At 37.4% G+C, this 17,234-nt stretch overlaps 2 long non-coding RNA genes and 1 pseudogene across 5 annotated transcripts in view; 2 read left to right on the top strand and 1 right to left on the bottom strand.

Annotated features, from left to right (window-relative positions):
- LOC140514878 (uncharacterized) overlaps positions 1-10,947 on the bottom strand; it is a 49,375-nt gene extending 38,428 nt beyond the window's left edge. The window contains exons 1-3 of one of the 2 annotated variants that reach the window (XR_011970762.1): positions 10,861-10,947; positions 10,161-10,273; positions 2,465-2,944 (exon numbers count right to left, since the gene is read on the bottom strand). This is a non-coding gene — a long non-coding RNA (uncharacterized lncRNA). Of the gene's footprint in view, positions 1-2,464; positions 2,945-10,160; positions 10,274-10,860 lie in introns of those variants that run through there. The other variant, XR_011970763.1, reaches the window with a different exon arrangement.
- On the top strand, positions 3,994-5,273 carry LOC140514875 (large ribosomal subunit protein eL6 pseudogene; annotated as a pseudogene).
- A 540-nt stretch (positions 10,948-11,487) lies between the features above and the next one.
- The window catches only part of LOC140514877 (uncharacterized), a 172,333-nt gene continuing 166,586 nt past the window's right edge, over positions 11,488-17,234 (top strand). For all 3 annotated transcript variants that reach the window (XR_011970761.1, XR_011970760.1, XR_011970759.1), the window contains exons 1-2: positions 11,488-11,733; positions 14,362-14,448. This is a non-coding gene — a long non-coding RNA (uncharacterized lncRNA). The remainder of the gene's footprint in view (positions 11,734-14,361; positions 14,449-17,234) is intronic.

The raw sequence follows: 17,234 nt of genomic DNA, 5'->3' as shown, positions 1-17,234 counted from the left end.
TGCTGCTGCTGGTGATGCCCTGAAGCCTGCTCCACTCCTGTCCCTGCCGTACCACTTGGCCCACATTGAATTGTGCTCTACTCCAAGCCCAGTGCAATAGACCTTTCCTGTAGGCCTTCCTGACTGTCTTGGGTTGGAAATCTCTTTCACTCTGTTGTTTTCTGGCTTCTGCTGCTCTAGAGTTTGCTTAGAGTCATTTTGTACAGGTATTTTATGGGCTATGGTGGGGAGCTTCTACAGGTCCATCTTTCTATTCCGCCATCTTGGCTCTGTCCCCCCAGTTTTAAGCTTCTTAAAGCTTTAAACTGCACTAAGATTTTTAGGATACCATTTGTAATGTGCTTTACATACGTTGCTGTACAAAATATTCATTCATTTGGTTTTTATAACATCCCTGGGAGACTGATGGAAACATTGGTGTTATTCCCATTTTATAGATAAGACACTAGGACCATGGGAGGTTCAATAATTTGTCTAGGGTCATACAGCTAGTGGATGTTTGAGACTGGAATGAAATTCAGGTTTTCCTGACTCCAGGCTCAGTATTCTATCCCTTACAGGATGACTTTGACATCTTTTACACCTGACCAATCTCCTTTAAGAGCTCCACAGAACTTGCTTCAACCACCTTCATGATCACTGGAACAAACTGTTCTCATCTGCCTATTTCATTGGAAGAAATCTTCACATGATTTGGTTGGATACTCTCCTAACTCATCAACAGGCATGAAGCCTGTCAGTTATACCTTCAACCTGGTTTTGCCCATCTATGGAGATGGCTTTACAAGATTGTGACCACTACACATGGCACAGCTGAGAATTGAGTGACAGGTGGACACAAAAGGTGGATGAGCAGCCCTCACACCAGAGGTACTAGTCCTTCTAAGCACCCCTAAAACCTACCCCTCCTATTACAAAGAAGACTGAGGGCCAGAGAAGGAGAGGAATTTATCCGTACTCACACAAGTTACAAGTGGAAAGAATGCTAGATTTGGAGTCCAAGGACCTCAGTTTAAATGGTGACCTTAACTAAGTCTCTTTCCCTACCAGGACCTCAGTTTCCTTATCTGCAAATAAGGGAGTTGGTTTGGCTGACCTTTGAGTTCCCTCCCAGTTCCCCAACTGGGTTGTAATCACCCCTGGATCTCCTGGGTCTAAGGTACTTTCCACAATCAACTATTGAGTTCATTGATTTAGGAAAGAGCCAGGACTAAGTCCTAGACCTACATTCTCTCCAGAGATATTTTTTTGAATGTCAATTTTACTATTGAATCTGTGAAAATAATTCATTTACTCATATAATGTTGCACTGAGTAAATTGAAATCACATTTGGTAATAGCCAATAATAATGATGATCATGATGATAAGCATTTTTCTATGTTTTATCAGGTGCTTTACAAATATTATTTTTTTATCTTCATCATGATCTCTGTTTTACAGATGAGGAAACTGGGGTAGATAAATTCAGTGACTTTTCTCCATCATGCAGCACATCAGTGCTTGGGGTTTCAGACTCTGGATCCAGACCTCTCCCCACTGTGCCACCTGGCTGCATACTCGGTTTTACTTGATAGTGTGGACTAAACTAATTGAAAGCAGAACCAGCTAGAACATAGGGGTTATTTCATCGATGTAGAACTATCCCTCTACATTCACTCTAATTAGTGACCTCTTTCAATCAGATTAATAGCATGAAGCTACTTCATCTAATTACAAAAAATTCCATTATCTTTATTTTCCTAAAGCTCAGGGACTTAAGGGCACATCAGAGGCAAATTTATTTCATGCCTCAAAGCAGATGATCAGGGCAACTAAAGTGGGAGACCCATTCAGATTGCTGCTCAGGAGCAGTTGGAGCTCTCTTCTCAGAGGCCTCTGGGGTTCTTCTGTCTGAAAGCTAGACAGAGCATGGCTGCTTTTGTCTGGGGCCTCATCCAGTTTCCACTAACTTGGGGAGAATGGCCCAGTTCTCTTCCCCCTTCAGAGATCCTCCCCCTACCCCAGGGGTTGGGACTTTGATCTCAAAGACAAAGGAGGATGGCAGTGATGTGGGAGCAGGGGCCCAGGATGCTGAATGTTTCCAGTTGACTTATAGTCTGAGAGGCTACTTGCTACTTCTCCTACTTTGGTTAGAAGAGTCTCAGGTTCCAAGGAACATAGGATCCAGTGAAGGGACAGTCTGGAGTATACAGCTCTGTAGTGCAGATGATAGAACTCTGGGCCTGGAGCCAGGAATATCTGAGTTCTAATCTGACCTCAGACAGCTGCTAGTTGTGTGACCCTGAGAAAATCATTTAACTCTGTTTGCCTCAGTTTCCTCACCTATGAAATGAGAAGGAGATGGCAAACCACTCTAGTATCTTTACCAACCCCCCCCCCCCCCACCCCACTAAACCCAAAAGGAGGCACAAAGAGTCAAACAGGACAGAACAATAGCTCAGTCTGGTTTTTGTCATTCCACACTGGTTGGGGGTTTATAGCCATACATTTAATAGAGATGAACATTTATTTAAGGGAGAGTCTGTGTGCACGTGTGAGTGTGTGTGTGTGTGTGTGTGTGTGTGTGTGTGTGTGTGAGAGAGAGAGAGAGAAAGAGAGAGAGAGAGAGAGAGAGAGAGAGACAGACAGACAGACAGACAGACAGACAGAGAGACAGAGAGAGATTCCATACAATATATAAGAACTGCTCCTCATAGATGGGAGGTGTGACACAGAGACAGAGGAGACCATACCTGAGAGGCTGAGGCTATTTTTTTCTTTCCTTGGAAGGCAACCCAAATAAGGGTTTGAAAGGAAAGCTATGGCTGAGAAAGGAGTGAGTCACTTGAGAAGGTCTGTTTATGGGGAATGGTGGAACAGGTTACTCCGGCTCGCCTGTTCGGATTTGAGGATTATTGACAACTTGATCCGTCTTGTTTACCAGCGCACTTAGGGTTTATGCATCTATGGAGTATGAAAAATATGGCATTCAGCTCCTAAAAAGGAAAGTGACCACAGTCTAGCCAATACCCTCTCACAACTGCCTTTGTAAAATACTGACACCAACACAACACAGTGACCCCCAAAACAAATTCATAAACATTGATGGTTCTCTGTAGTCACTGATTTGAATGTTAAATAATAAGAAAAGTCATTAATAACTTTGTTACTCCATGCCACTAGTGTGTGAAAATAGATAGAGAGGTGGACTTGAGCTTAGGTCCTCAATCCTACTGGAGACCATAATGAAATAGAATGGATTTCCAATCTATATGACTATAGTACTGTAGAGCTCACAGCTCCTTATCTCCTACATAAGAACAATATTTGAATACCATACTCAGACAGCTGGGTACAGTTGGTTAGAGAGGCTTTTAAAAAATTGCTGGACTTGATATCTAAGGACCTGGGTTCAAATTTGCTTCTTTCAGTTACTATCTATAACCAAGGGAAATTCACAAGTGTGGAAGTTCGATTTGGTTACCTTTAAGATATATTATCCTATGATTGGTTGCTTAGGGATTGAGAGGAATACATGCATTTATTCATTCATTATTTAAATGGAAAGATCTTGGAGATCTCATTGTTCACTTACCCAGGTCATTAGTGTCATCTTAAGTCACATTTAATGCAGTCATGTCGTAAAATAATTTCATGAAAGCATTGCAAGATAGGTTAGAATTGGAGAGCACATTTAGGGTTAGGGTTAGGGTTAGAATCAGAGAATGCATTTCCTTCTCACAAGATGACAAACAAAAAGCCCCAAAGGAACCAAAGGAAAAGAAGGTTAAAAAGGAAGAAAAGAAAAGTAAAAAGGAAAATGTGACTGAAAAGGTGGTGAAAAAACCTAGAAAGCATTGTAGTTGGAATGTAGCCCTGACCCAAGGGATTGGTAGGTACTCCAGGCCTGCAATATATTCCCAGGTGCAGTGGATAGAGCACCAGCGCAGTAATTAGGAGGACCTGAGTTCAACTCTCACCTCAGACACTTGACACTCACTAGCTGTGTGACCTTGGGCAAGTCACTTAACCCCAATTGCCTCATCCTGGGTCATCTCCAGTCATCCTGATGAATGTCTGGTCACTGGATTCAGATGGCTCTGGAGGAGCAGTGAGGCTGGTGACCTGCACAGCCCTCCCTCACTCAAAAAAAAGTCAAGTGCAAGTCATGTCATTATTTCTCTGATGGTATGGTCTTCTTTGGCAATGAAGGACAAACACATGCATACAAGTGGAAATATGCTGTACCAAAAACCTGGATGGAAAGGAAAAAGAAAGAGAAGGTACCTGCTCCTATCTCAAAGTCAGTTGGTGGTGATAAGAATGGAGGAACCCGTGTGGTAAAGATTCACAAAAAGCCTAGGTATTACCCTACTGAGGATGTGCCTGGAATGCTGCTAAGTCATGGCATTTAAAAGCCCTTCAGCCAGCAAGTGAGGAGACTTTGAGCTAGAGTCACCCCAGACACCATCCTGATCATGCTCACTGGCCACCACAGGGGCAAGTGAGTAGTTTTTCTGAAGCATCTGGCTAGTGGCTTGCTCCTGGTGACTGGACCTCTGACCATTAACTGTATTCCTCTGAGAAGGATCTGTCAGAAATTTGTCATTGCCACATCTACCAGGGTTAACCTTTTGGATATAAAAATTCCAAATCATCTTACTGATGCTTACTTCAAAAAGAAGAGGTTCCACAAACTTAGACACCAAGAAGGAGAGATTTTTGAGACAGAAAAAGAGAAATACGAGATTACAGAGCAATGCAAGACTCACCAGAAAACAGTGGACTCAGATCCTGCTCCAAATCAAGAGAATTCCTCAGCTCTGTGGCTAATTGCATTCTGTATTCTCTTTCTCCAGTGGAGTTTATCCTCATCAACTGGTGTTTTAAATGCCTTGCAGAGAACTCTTATTAAAATATTTGAAATAACTAAAAAAAAAAAAAAGATGAGATAGAGTCTGTGCACCTATAGATATTATTTAAATGTTTATACTAACTCAATGACTCTGATATTTGTTTGCTATCCAGAAATGGAATATCAGAGATTCCCAGAAGAGTCCTCTGCCAACTATTGAAACTTCTACATAACAGGGCTTCCATCTACTTTTCTGAACTTCATTTCATTCTCCTTCATATCCTCTATATTTTCTAGCCAATTAACTATTCCCTGAATATGACATTCCACCTAATTTCTGTTGTTTTGTACAGGCTGTCCCCTGTGCCTGTCCCTTTCTTAGAATCCTTACTTTCCTTCCAGGCTCAATTCAGGTTGCACATTTTCTATGAAACCTTTCCTGATCCCCAGTTCTAGGTGTTAGTGTTCCATCTCTCTGGAAATGGATTTGTATTTATTTCTCTTTTTACTGGTTATATCTATCTCTCACTCATCTTGACCACTTATTTTTATACACACCTCTAAAGCAATGTAAGCTTGTTGAGAATTGTGACTGTGTCAGTCAGTCTTTCATACAGATAGTCAACAAACATTTGTTAGGGTTTTATAATATTCCAGACACTCCTTGATCTCTAAGAGTACAGACCTATTAGTAGTATTGCTTGATCAGACTTTCCACAGTTTAGTAACTTTTTGGGCATAGTTCCAAATTGTTTTCCAGAATGACTCCACAAATTCACACTTCTGCCAACATTACATTAGTATTCCTGTTTTCCTAAAGCCCCTCCAGCAATGATTATTTTTCATTTTTTTGTTTTTGTTACTTGGTAAATATCCTTTTCATCTAAGTTAACCATTCTGCTAGCATAAAGTTGGACAAAATGATTTATTTCTTCTTTCTTTAATTGTGGATTCTCTTTTATTTTGGTCCAATTTAGTTTTCTTCTACCTTTTAAAAATCAATAGACTTTTATTTTTTGTTTTCAATTTTGTTAATATATTGTCTGATTTTTAGAATTTCTACTTTGGTGCTGGAGAGTTTTGAGTTAATGATTTTCTATATTTTTTAAAGTTGTCTTTTACATTTCATTAATCTGCTCTTTCTCTTTCTTTCCTCAAAATATTTAGAGATAGAAAATTTCCCTGAAGGACTCTTTAGCTCCATCCTAAAAGTAGTTCAATTACTTTCATTTTCTTTGAAGAGACTGTCTATTGTTTTTATGATTTCTTTTTTTCTCCATTTCTCCATTCTTTAAATTAGTCTCCACTTTTTAAATCCTTTCTTGAAAGATCCTTTAATGAATGTAATTTTAATTACATCATGTTTAGTAAATGATGTGTTTAATATTTATACTTTCCTGCATTTTAAGGATTTTTTGCCCCAGAATATGATCAATTTTTTGCCCCAGAATATGATCAATTTTCTATAAAGATGTCATGCACAGCATGACATAGAAATATGTAAACTCCTTTCTATTCTCACTAAGAAATCACCAGAGATTTATCATTCCCCTCTTTTCTAAAGTACTTTTTATGTCCTTAATTTATTTCTTATTTACTTTTTTGTCAGATTTTTCTAGGTCCAAAAGAAAATGCTAAAGTCACTATAATTTAAACATATACTTCTCTTTGTAACTACTTTAATTTTTTCCTTTAAGCATTTATATGCTATGCTGAAGTACATATATGATAACTCAATATTAAGTCATTATCTGCAGTACCTTTAAGCATAAAGTACTTAATGACCTGATTTTATCATTTTTATGTCATGTTAACCAAAATCATTGATACTTCAGCTTTTTTGATTTCATCTGAAAAAAAATATACTTTGCTCCATCCCCTAACTCTGTGTAAATTTTATGTTTTAATTTGTCAAAAACTTATTTTGAATTCTGCTTCCTTATCCATTCCCCTATCCTCTTTTCTTTTTTGAGTGTGTTTGTCCCATTCACATTCATGGTTGTGATTTTTAATTTTGCATTATCTTCTTGTATTTTTGTTTCTTCCCTCCTCCACCCCACTCTTAACAAAGAAAAAGATAGTGAAATTGAAGGAGTTTGCTTCACACTAATGATCTCTATGTGACACTATAGAGTCCTAGGATCCCATTGCTCTTTGGGAATGATGCACTTTTTCTTTTTAACATAGTAAACCAATAGTCTAGTGTTATAGTGGTAGACTGAAAGGTCCATGTTCCTATCAATACTGCCCTTTGGAATATAGTCAAGAAACATAAAAATGAATGGCTACTGGTTACTCTTCCACTCCTGCTTAGAGTGAGAAAAAACCCTCTAACAACTCTGAGGTGGACCTGAAAACCCAGATGTACATTAGGAAAAATTGCTATTTACTGTGTTATTCTCCAAGTTGTTTCAATACCTTTTTACTATAGACAAAGGGAAAGTGAACCAATCAGGAATTTTTGTGATAAATAAGATTAGATCAGTCAGATTCAATTTTTAATAGCATTTTTTAAAAATAAAATCACATAAACAAGTCCCATTCATACCAAGCCAAAGTAAGATTACCTATAGGAACAAGTATTGTCAGTACTCCCATATTTCTTTGAATATATCTGCTTTTTCTCAGCCTTGAGCTAGTGACCATGATAAAAATGAAACAAAAAGAGTATTATGAGAACAAGGACAATGACTGCAAAAGAGTCTCATCCTTTGCCCTTTTGTCTTGCTCCTCTCACGTTTCACTGGAGGCCTGTGTATCAGGAAAGGAACTGCTGAGCTGTCTTTATCAAGCTGCTACAGTGTAGAAGTCAGGGAATTGCCACTACCTCCCTCCCCTCAGTGTATTCTCTTCTTCCATTTTATGGCTGTTCCTTTTATTCCTACCCAGTCCCAAACAATATGATATTTGCTTGCCTTGGGACATGAACAGAAAACTCCAAATCCCTGAAGTCTTGATGGATCCAGGCTGTTCTTCCCTCACTCCCCTCCACCCTACCTTGCTCCATCCACCTCTGGAATTGTTACAGATAAGTGAAGCAATCTTTGCCCTTTTCCTCTTCCCCATTGCCTCATTGCTGAGCATAGGATTTTACTTTTTATTTCTTTCCTTTAATCCATTCCCCACCCTCTGTACACATTTCACACTTTACTCCCACACATTTGAATTTGTTTTACTTAGGACAATCCCATCACCAATCCTACTCTCTCTCTTAAACTCGACTCTCCCTATCTTCTCCTTTCCCATTGCATTTAATTTATTTGTACACAAAACTCTATGTGTGGGTGAGTGTATAATTATGTATGTGGATGTGTTCAAATTTCCTTTGTAAAGTTCAGATGAAAGTGAAGTCATGAGATGCCTGCTCCTTCCACCCCTTTCTTCATGTTTGCTCTTTATCTAATGTGCCCCTGTGGTACTTTTTTTCTTCCTCTTCTTTTCTTTCCTTTCCTTCCCATTTCATTTTATCTTAAGACCATCAGAGTAGAACAAAGCAAGGACTTCTGGTGATCTTATTTAATTTTCTCTATTACCCTGATAAACGATAAGATTCTAAGAGCACACATTTCTTTCCCCTCGTAAAAGTATGCCTCAATGATTCATCATGTACAATTTCTTTCAGTTCGTCAGATGTGCTTATATTTCTGTTTTTTCTTGGTTCCTGAGTTTGCATTTCAGAGTCTTTTCATCAGGAATACTTGGAAGTCCTTGATTTCGTTAGAGGTCCATTTTGCCCTCTGTGTAATTATACTTAGTTTTGTAGGATATATTATCTTGATTTAAGTTCTTGTCTTTTTACTTGTAACACATTCTTTAAGATTTCACTTTCATTATTGTAGTTGCAGAGTAATCTTGTATGAACCTGATTATGCATTTTTTTCTTTCTGGATCATTACAGTATATTTTCTGCGACCTAGAAGCAATTGAAATTGCTCCTGATATCCCTATGTATTTTCTATTTGGAGTTTCTTTTAATAGGTGACAAATGGATTTTTATAGTTTCACTCTGTCATGTAGTTCTAATAGATCTGGGTGATTTTCTAATTTCTTAAACTATAGTTTTGAGGTATTTTGATTTGTAATGATTTTGAGGGAAATGGATGATTCCTAAATTATTTCTCCTTTATCTAATTTCTAAGTCATTTAAAAAAATAGTACATACCATATAGGTTCTCTTTTTTTCAATGTTTTGGTTTTGCTCTAACATTTCTTATCTGAATGAATCATTCATTTCTGTTTGCCTCATTCTATTTTTCAGAGACTCCATGACTTGACTGATTTCCTTACCTTCTCTTGCACACTATTTATACTCTTTCTAGTTTTTATCCTTGACACATCTGATTTCATTTTTTAAAAAAAACAGTTGCCTCATTTCTTTCATGAATTCTTAAGAGTCCTTATGGCTAAGCCATCCCCCTCACTCCCAAGGCTTTCTCTGTAGGTATTCAAGTCACTCTCTTCTTTTGGTTTTACCTGTCTGTCCTTCAGTTTCACACAGCAGGACATGCCAAAATTTCAAGGAGCTGTGTCACTAGATACTCACTGTACAGTCCCTTGGACCCCAGGCACTCAACCTCATATGGAGGCTGGAGACCATCTTTTCCTGCTGATTTGCAGAAATCTGTTCCTTTTTCTCCCTGGATCTTGTACCTCTCTCCTATACCTGTTTGTTCTTCATATTTAAATGTTTTCCTTGATTTCTTTTTGCTAGACTTTCCCTAGACTTATTTCAACCCATAGTGTATTTGAAATTTTTTTCTTATTTGCTCATATCTCCACCTCAGTTTCCAAATTGAGATTTTTGGCTAGGCTTCCTTTTCATGCTCTTGGATGGGGAAGGAAGACCCTGCCTAATCTTGTATCTTTCCATTAGATGGACTTTGACTTTTCCATAGAAAATCAAGACTATTTTCTGTCTTTCTTTGTATTCCCAGCACTTAATGAAGTACCAGGCACATAGTAGGCACTAATAAATGATTGTTGATTGATTGCTGTCTTATTTCCACTGAAACTACTTTGCCACAATTTGTATTATATTGTTGGTTTCTGATCCCCTTTATTGACTTCTACTGCAACTTCGTTCTAGGATATGGAGCTTGGGTTGTCAGTGGGACAAAACCTTGTTCTTTTTCTTAATTCCTGGCTTTTACCTTCATTTTTTAATTGATCAACTAAGAAGCATTCATTAAGTACCTACTATGTGCTGGGCACTGAAGATATAAATACCAAAAACAAAATAAACCCTACTTGAAAGGATTTTAGAAGGAGAGATAACAAATACATAGAAACAGCATCATAGGGAATAAATACAAAGGAGTTACATACCAGGAAGTTTGGGAAGGAAGTCACTGGCAGTTTGGGTCAGGAAAGGCTTCATGTAGAAAGTGGTACTTGAATCTGCATCATGAAGGAAGAAAGGTCTCCTTCATAGGTTTTTCCTTAAAGAAGAACAAAACAAGGGATGCTGTCAGATTGAATTTATTCTCATTCCAAGGGCAAGAAACAACATTATTTTATGGAACACCGGGTCATTTAATACTCATACTCATTGGGAACATATGCAAAAAGACTATGAAGATGATTGCATCTCAGGCTCCAGTGTTTTTTCTTTTTTTAAAATAAGGTATGAGGAGATAGACAAATTTTATATGGAAGATGATAAGATCTTCTAAATTAAATAAAAATACATTTTAATGAAAGAGTAGGTAGGGATAGAGACAAATGTCAAAGAAAGCTTGATTTAGTATAAAGAAAAAAGATGCCAAGCATTCATAAACTATATATGACTATATCAAAGCACTTTTTTTCACAAAGTGAATCAAGAGACAGTGAATATGGTTAAAAAAAGAGAACAGAACTATATTTTATCATGTCATACAGGCCATAAATGTTTAGATACTTATATAGGAGTCATGAAAATTAACTTTCTCTTCATAGTCAGCTCATTGTTTAAGCAAAAACAAAAGCTACCAGCAAATTAGAAGAAAAAGTACTAGACAGGTCAATAAAACAGTTATGAACTGACCTCTTTAAGCACATGATTGATGCTGAAACAGGAATGAGCACAAACTATCACTGTTTCTTAGGAAAATTAACTTCAAATCATGACAGCAAACATTTGATCCCTCTGCCAAGTAGAAGGTCACGGTAACTAAAGGCAACACTGATTTAGAATAGAAAGTTTCCATAACCTAATGGAGAAGGCTCATGGGAGATAATGAGTAGGATCACGCTCAAAACAATGAGAAGCATTGGAGGGGAAAGCAAATGTACAGAAAGCTTAGTGTGATTCTCAGTTACGCTAGATCATGCTGAGATCATTTAAAGATAAAATTGCAAGTAAAGCAACAAATAAACAGAAAACCCCTATCAAGGTTTTTATAACAAACCATTTTCTTCCTTAGTAACATTAGAGCCAACACATTTGCACTATTCTTTAAATATAGTCTGTTCAAGAAAGAAGGACATGAACTTAGTTAAACTGTGATGAAACTAAGACACACATATAAGGAGTAAATGCAGCCATGGCAACTTTTAACTCTGGCACTATAGTCTCAGCATGACCTTTCATTCCCACCAAGTCCTCACAAAACTTTTTGTGGGAGTGTAAAGGAGTAGATTTGTTGCTTAGCTGAGCTAAGCTTCTCACAGGACCTTTAGCCACAGTTGGGAAGAAGCCCCTCTTTAACTGTCTCAGAACCTTGGCTCCAAGGTAGGATGTGGGAGTGGTCTAGCCTCAACTGTTCAACAACCATTCCTTCTTAATGCCATTTTCCTTAGTAAAGTGCACCACCTTGCCTTATGGCGACCTGTCAGTTATGTTCCTCAGTTTCCTTTGGGTTTCAACATAGATGAGTCGCTGAGGACAAAGACAGACATAGATCTGGGTGCCTGACAGGCAAGTTTTTAGTTTTTGCTGGACTTTTCACATGCCTCACTTCCATTGTACTTTAGGTCCATGTGACCTCTTCCCTTTTTCTGGAGCTACTCAAGCCTCTAAATGCTTCCTAAGATGTGGCATTTCTATTTTGCATCTGATGGTCTTCCTCTTCCAATATCTCTGTCTTTTTGCCCCACATGAATTTTCAGTTTTTTCTGAAGTCTCTTCAGAGTACTCAATTTTAGCATGATCGTTCAAGTTCCCTTGATAGACCCAACAACTGAAATAATGTTGTGACGTGACTCTTTGAATGTTAATTTTCTTACAGCTAGAGATAATGACCAGGCTTGTGATTTCACTGGTATTGGGAGTTACTGGATAAAGAACCTCCATCCACCAAGGCAGTTCAGCCCCTTGGAGAAGTGCCTAGAACAATGGAAGGCTAGATGACTTATCCAGAGTATCACAGTACATGTTTCAGAAGTTGGACTTGAAACCAAATCTTTCTCATATTAAGGACAGTTTTCAAGCCAATAAACAAGGCTTCTTCTCATTAATATTCAAAGGTCATAAAATGTGGAATTATATGCTCATTAAAACTATTTGCCACTACTAGCAGGTAGGTGGTGCAATGAGAGGTTCAGGTCTAGAGTCAGGAAGATCTGAGTTCAAATCTGGACTCAGACACCTACTAGCTCTGTGATCCTGGGTGAGTCACTTATCCCTGTTTGCCTCAATTTCTTCATCTGTCAAATGAGCTGGAGAAGGAAGTGGCAAACCACTCCAGCATCTTTGTCAAGAAAACCCCCAAAAGAGGTCATGAAGAGTTGGGCATAAGTGAAAATGATTAAATAACTGAGAGAAATGCTTCACTGGGGACCCTACTCCAACTTGACTCAGTATTAGTCAGTTCATTATGACTTTATGAATGGGTAATGATTGGTAGTAATTATTTTAATATATTCATCTAGTAATGCACAATCAATCACCTAATACTAGGTATAAGAATAAGTAATGTATTAATCCATATTTTGTATAAGTTGCATAGATTCTAATAGAAAGTCCTATAACAGGCCTCAAACTATTATGTCATTTTCATTACTTGTTTACCAGCTATGGTGCTCACTTGCACAACCACAAGAATGCTGACAAAGATATCTCCATCCTGTTTTGCTCAAATTCCATGACCAAGCCAAGCATGGGTTGTGGCATAGTATGGAAAGTCCTCTCTAATGTGTTCTTGGAGCACATGTATAGCTTGTATCATCTCCTCCTGCCTGATGTAAGACGGAGCCCATCCATCTTATGACCATCTACTCAGCTTCACCTAACTTGTGACCCTGCTGACAGATCATTTTTTGCTAAAAGAGCTCATGCATAATATGTGAACCAATGGAATTCTGTATTTTACCATGTCTCTTTTGCATATTTAGGTATCACATTTTATAAATATAAGGCCCTGGAAGAAGGAAGCATCTCAAATCATGAGGAAGACCTGAGGTTCACTTCCTTAAAAGGGATCCATTGACCCTTTAGTAAAGTGCCATTGACTCAAAGCTCTGCCTCAATCTCTTTTATCACATGTTGGACAATTTAAATCCCCCCCACAACAACATCAACAATCTAGACTTGTTGTGAGGGTGAAATGAGATAATGTTGGCAAAGTACTTTGCAAAACTTAAAGTTTTATAAATATTAGTCATAGCAATAATGACAAACAATATTAATAATAATTATTATAATGGAAGATTTTCAGCATAAAATACAAATGGAGGAGGGGATCACTATCCCTAAATTCCTCTACATAAGTCTGTTGGTGGATGATACGTTGCAGATTTCATAAAACCCCAATGGATTTTATGGAACCATCTAAATAAGATATACAACCCCTACTTAAAAGAGAATTTGTAACCAATTACACAAGAAACAAACAAGTAGATGAAAATGTTTGTTGTTTAAAACCTTTATACTTATACTTTATAACATTTAGACAAATATTAATTATTAAAATTGAGCTGAGCCTATAACTAAAAAGTAGATTGAGAGCAGGCTGAATTGTTTTTTGAGAAATCATTCAGTACTTTCACTAACACCAAGCATCACTCTGAAATAAAACTTAATTTTTTGACACCAACATTTTTGCTGATGCTGGTTTTTGTGAATCAAGGATCTCCTTGATCCCCAAATAATCCAAACAATTGGGGATCAAAAGGGTAATGGAGAAAGCTCTACTGGGCATCAGTGTGCTGCAGTATGTTATCCATGATGAAATGAGTACAAGAAATGGCCTAAAATAGATCACCAAAGAAAAGTCTGATTAGATGTGTACCAATGAGATCACCAGTTCACTACAGCATTGAAGTAAGGAAATATAAGTTGAGTGGAGTCTGAGTTAGTGGTTGGAAATCAGGCCAGAAAAAGTCTATATTATGGATGGCCTTGAATGCTCTTGGTTTGTCCTTTATCCTTTATGAGATAGGGTGATCCTTCCCTGATTCGCTTCTGTTTTCTCTTCCTATGATAACCATTTTTGGACTGGGAAGGACAGCAAAGGATTGTTATTAGAAAGTTGAAAGCAAAGATAAACAGGGATAAGAGCTTTAATGAATGTAAATCCTTTTAGACCTCAATGAACTGTATTTTCAGGAACTGAATGGACTGGAAGATATTGCTGGGCCCTTGTCAATAATCATGGAGAGTGGAGGAGGTCCTTCAGGATTGCAGAATGTCAAGGTACCTTATTTCTTTGAAAAAGGTGTGGGAGGAGGAAGGAAAATGGAATCTGCCAACAATAGGCCAAGAGCAATTATTAATGATGCAAGTTCAATTTGGAAAGATATCTCCAATGGAGTACCTCTGGGATAGGTGCTTGGCCCTATTCTGTTTTACATTTTTATTAAGAATATGAATGAAGTCAAGCTCATAATGGTACAAAACTAGGAGGGAGAATAATACATAGGATAACAAAGTAGGAGACTGGGAATATGGATTGGATTTGTGATTTCCTTGGTATAGGGAATTTTCATATGGGGAAAACTCATCTATCAATGTGGCCCAGACCCATCTCTGGAATTTATAATCTTTGAGGATTGCCTAGACCACTGGGACATTACATCCCACAGTCAGTATGTCCTCTTCAGAGTTTGCCTTCATTTCCATGGAGCACATATTTCAATGGCTATAGATAAACTGGACAGTGTTTGGAGGATGGTTCCTGGGATGGTGAAGAGCCTCAAGGTGACTTTATATGAGGATTGGTTGAAGAAACTAGGGATCTTTAATTTGGAAAGAAGATGCCTTTGGCAAACAAGATGACTACCTTCAAGAATCTGAATTGTTCTGTTTGTCTCCAAGGGCCAGAACGAGAAGATATGGGCAGAAATTGTATAGAAGCCAAGTATTAGAATCAACTTTGGATGTCAAGGAAGAAAATCCATAAAAAAATCTCTTGAGAAGTGGAATGGACTGCTTCTGGATTGGTGGTTTTCTTTCAACAAAGGCCTCCCAGCAAAGCCTAATTAAGTGCTTTTGGGAGACTCTGAAGAGGGGATTCTCATTCAAGTAGGAGTTAGACTAGATTGCCTCTGAGGTCCCTTTCAACCCTGACTGGGATCATGTCACATCAGTCTAATGAAGGACTCATGATGGTTGTTGTCAGTGTCTTGTATTATGTTTCTTTATTTCAATGTCACATAATTCAGAGTTAGGTGAGATCATATACATTATTTAGTTCAACTATTTTATAGAGGAGGAAACTGAGGCTTAAAAGAGATGATGTGATTACCCTCAGGTTGTACGAGTTGTAAATTGCAAAGTCGGGATTCAAACTCAGGTCTCTGCCTCCTTACCCAGAGTTCTTTCTACTACATAACAATAAATTTATTTTAGATATTGTAATGTCTGTGACGTAATTGATATGGGTCCTCCCTCTAGTGTTGCCAATTGTCATTCATACAAGTCCTCTCATTTTGAGTGACTCTTGCTCATGTCCTCTCCTCCCCTTGAAAGCCTGTCACAAGGTTGTCCTTGTTTGGTTGATTAGTCATGTGTGACTCTTTGTGACCTCATTTGTGGTTTTTTGACAAAGATCTTGGAGTGGTTTGCATTTCCTTTTCTAGCTCATTTTACAGATGAGGAAACTAAGGTAAACAGGTTAAGAGATTTGTCCAAGGTCACACAGCTAGTAAGTATCTTAGGCTAGATTTGAACTCATGAAAATGAATCTCTCTGACTTCAAGTCCCACACTCTATCTATGTACTGTGATGCCTCCAAGCTGCTCCCTTCCTTTAATGCTATTGATATTGTGTGGATAACAACGGGGTGTAGGAGCTGTCCATCTTGCATGACAGGCCACTTTCTTTTCTAGTCTTAAATCTCTCACATAATTTTCTATAAATAATTTAAAAGTCTTGTGCTGTTCTTGGCTGATAATATTTTACAACCTTGTAAGGCCCTCTATGTACTTCGGCATTGCTGTTTGAATTCTTTGGAGACTGAAATTCTATGACTGGAGGCCATTTTTATAGATAACTTTTTGTGTTTATTTTGCCTTTATCATATGTGGCAGATTGACTATCAGATATTTTATGCACTTTATAATTATTTTTATGGCACTTTTCTGTTATTTTGGTCTGAATTTGTTATTTTATTGGAGAAATTCTTATTTTTTTTGTAGATTTATTTTGTATCCTGTTACTTTTCAGAAACTCTGAATTGTTTCAGCTTCTTTTCTGAAAATTTATTTTTAAGGAAAACCATTATGTCAATGAAGAACTATAGTTTTATCTCCTTTTGCTAATGTTTATGCCCTTAATTTCTTTCTCTTATATTTTTATTATCATGCACATTTTTTGAACTGTCAAATAATTGAGGAAAGATGCATTCTTGTTTTATGTCTCTGTTTACTGGAAAAGCTTCTAATCCCATTTCATATCACTCTAGCTTTTGGCTTTACATACATATTTTCAATCATATTGAAAAAATAACTTTTACGATTATACTTTGCAGGATTTTTAGAATTTATGAATGTTGAACTTTGTTGAAATCCTTGTCTACACTGATTGGTATAATATTGTGGTTTGGATTGGTGCTTTTAATATCATAATTATGTTAATATTTTTCCTAGTGATAAACCATTCTTTCAATCCTCATAAAAATCGAGCTTGTTGTAATCTTTTTGGTGGGATTTTATTTAAAATATTTGAGTCAACAATAAGTAATATAATTATTCTTTGCTTTATCCTGCCTTGATTTTGCCACTAGACCTACATTTGTCTCATAAACAGAGTTTGGTAAAGCCTTTCCTTTCAATAAATTTTGTTATTAAAAAGATAAGCTTTTGTTTCAGGGTTGACTTTGTCATCATTAAAAATACTACATATGCTCTCAAAAACAACCCAGATAATTCATCCTGTCATATGCAATTCTCGACAAAAGATCATAATATCTGCCCAAGATGTATTTACTGAGAGACCAGCAATATGGATTGTCCATCCAACTGAGTAGCATAATCTGGAAA

The sequence above is a fragment of the Notamacropus eugenii genome, chromosome 7 (genome assembly GCF_028372415.1).
Source record: "Notamacropus eugenii isolate mMacEug1 chromosome 7, mMacEug1.pri_v2, whole genome shotgun sequence".
NCBI classification, from domain to species: Eukaryota; Metazoa; Chordata; class Mammalia; order Diprotodontia; family Macropodidae; genus Notamacropus; species Notamacropus eugenii.
Note: the sequence above shows the minus strand (reverse complement) of the source record. Positions and strands in the feature narration are given on the sequence as shown.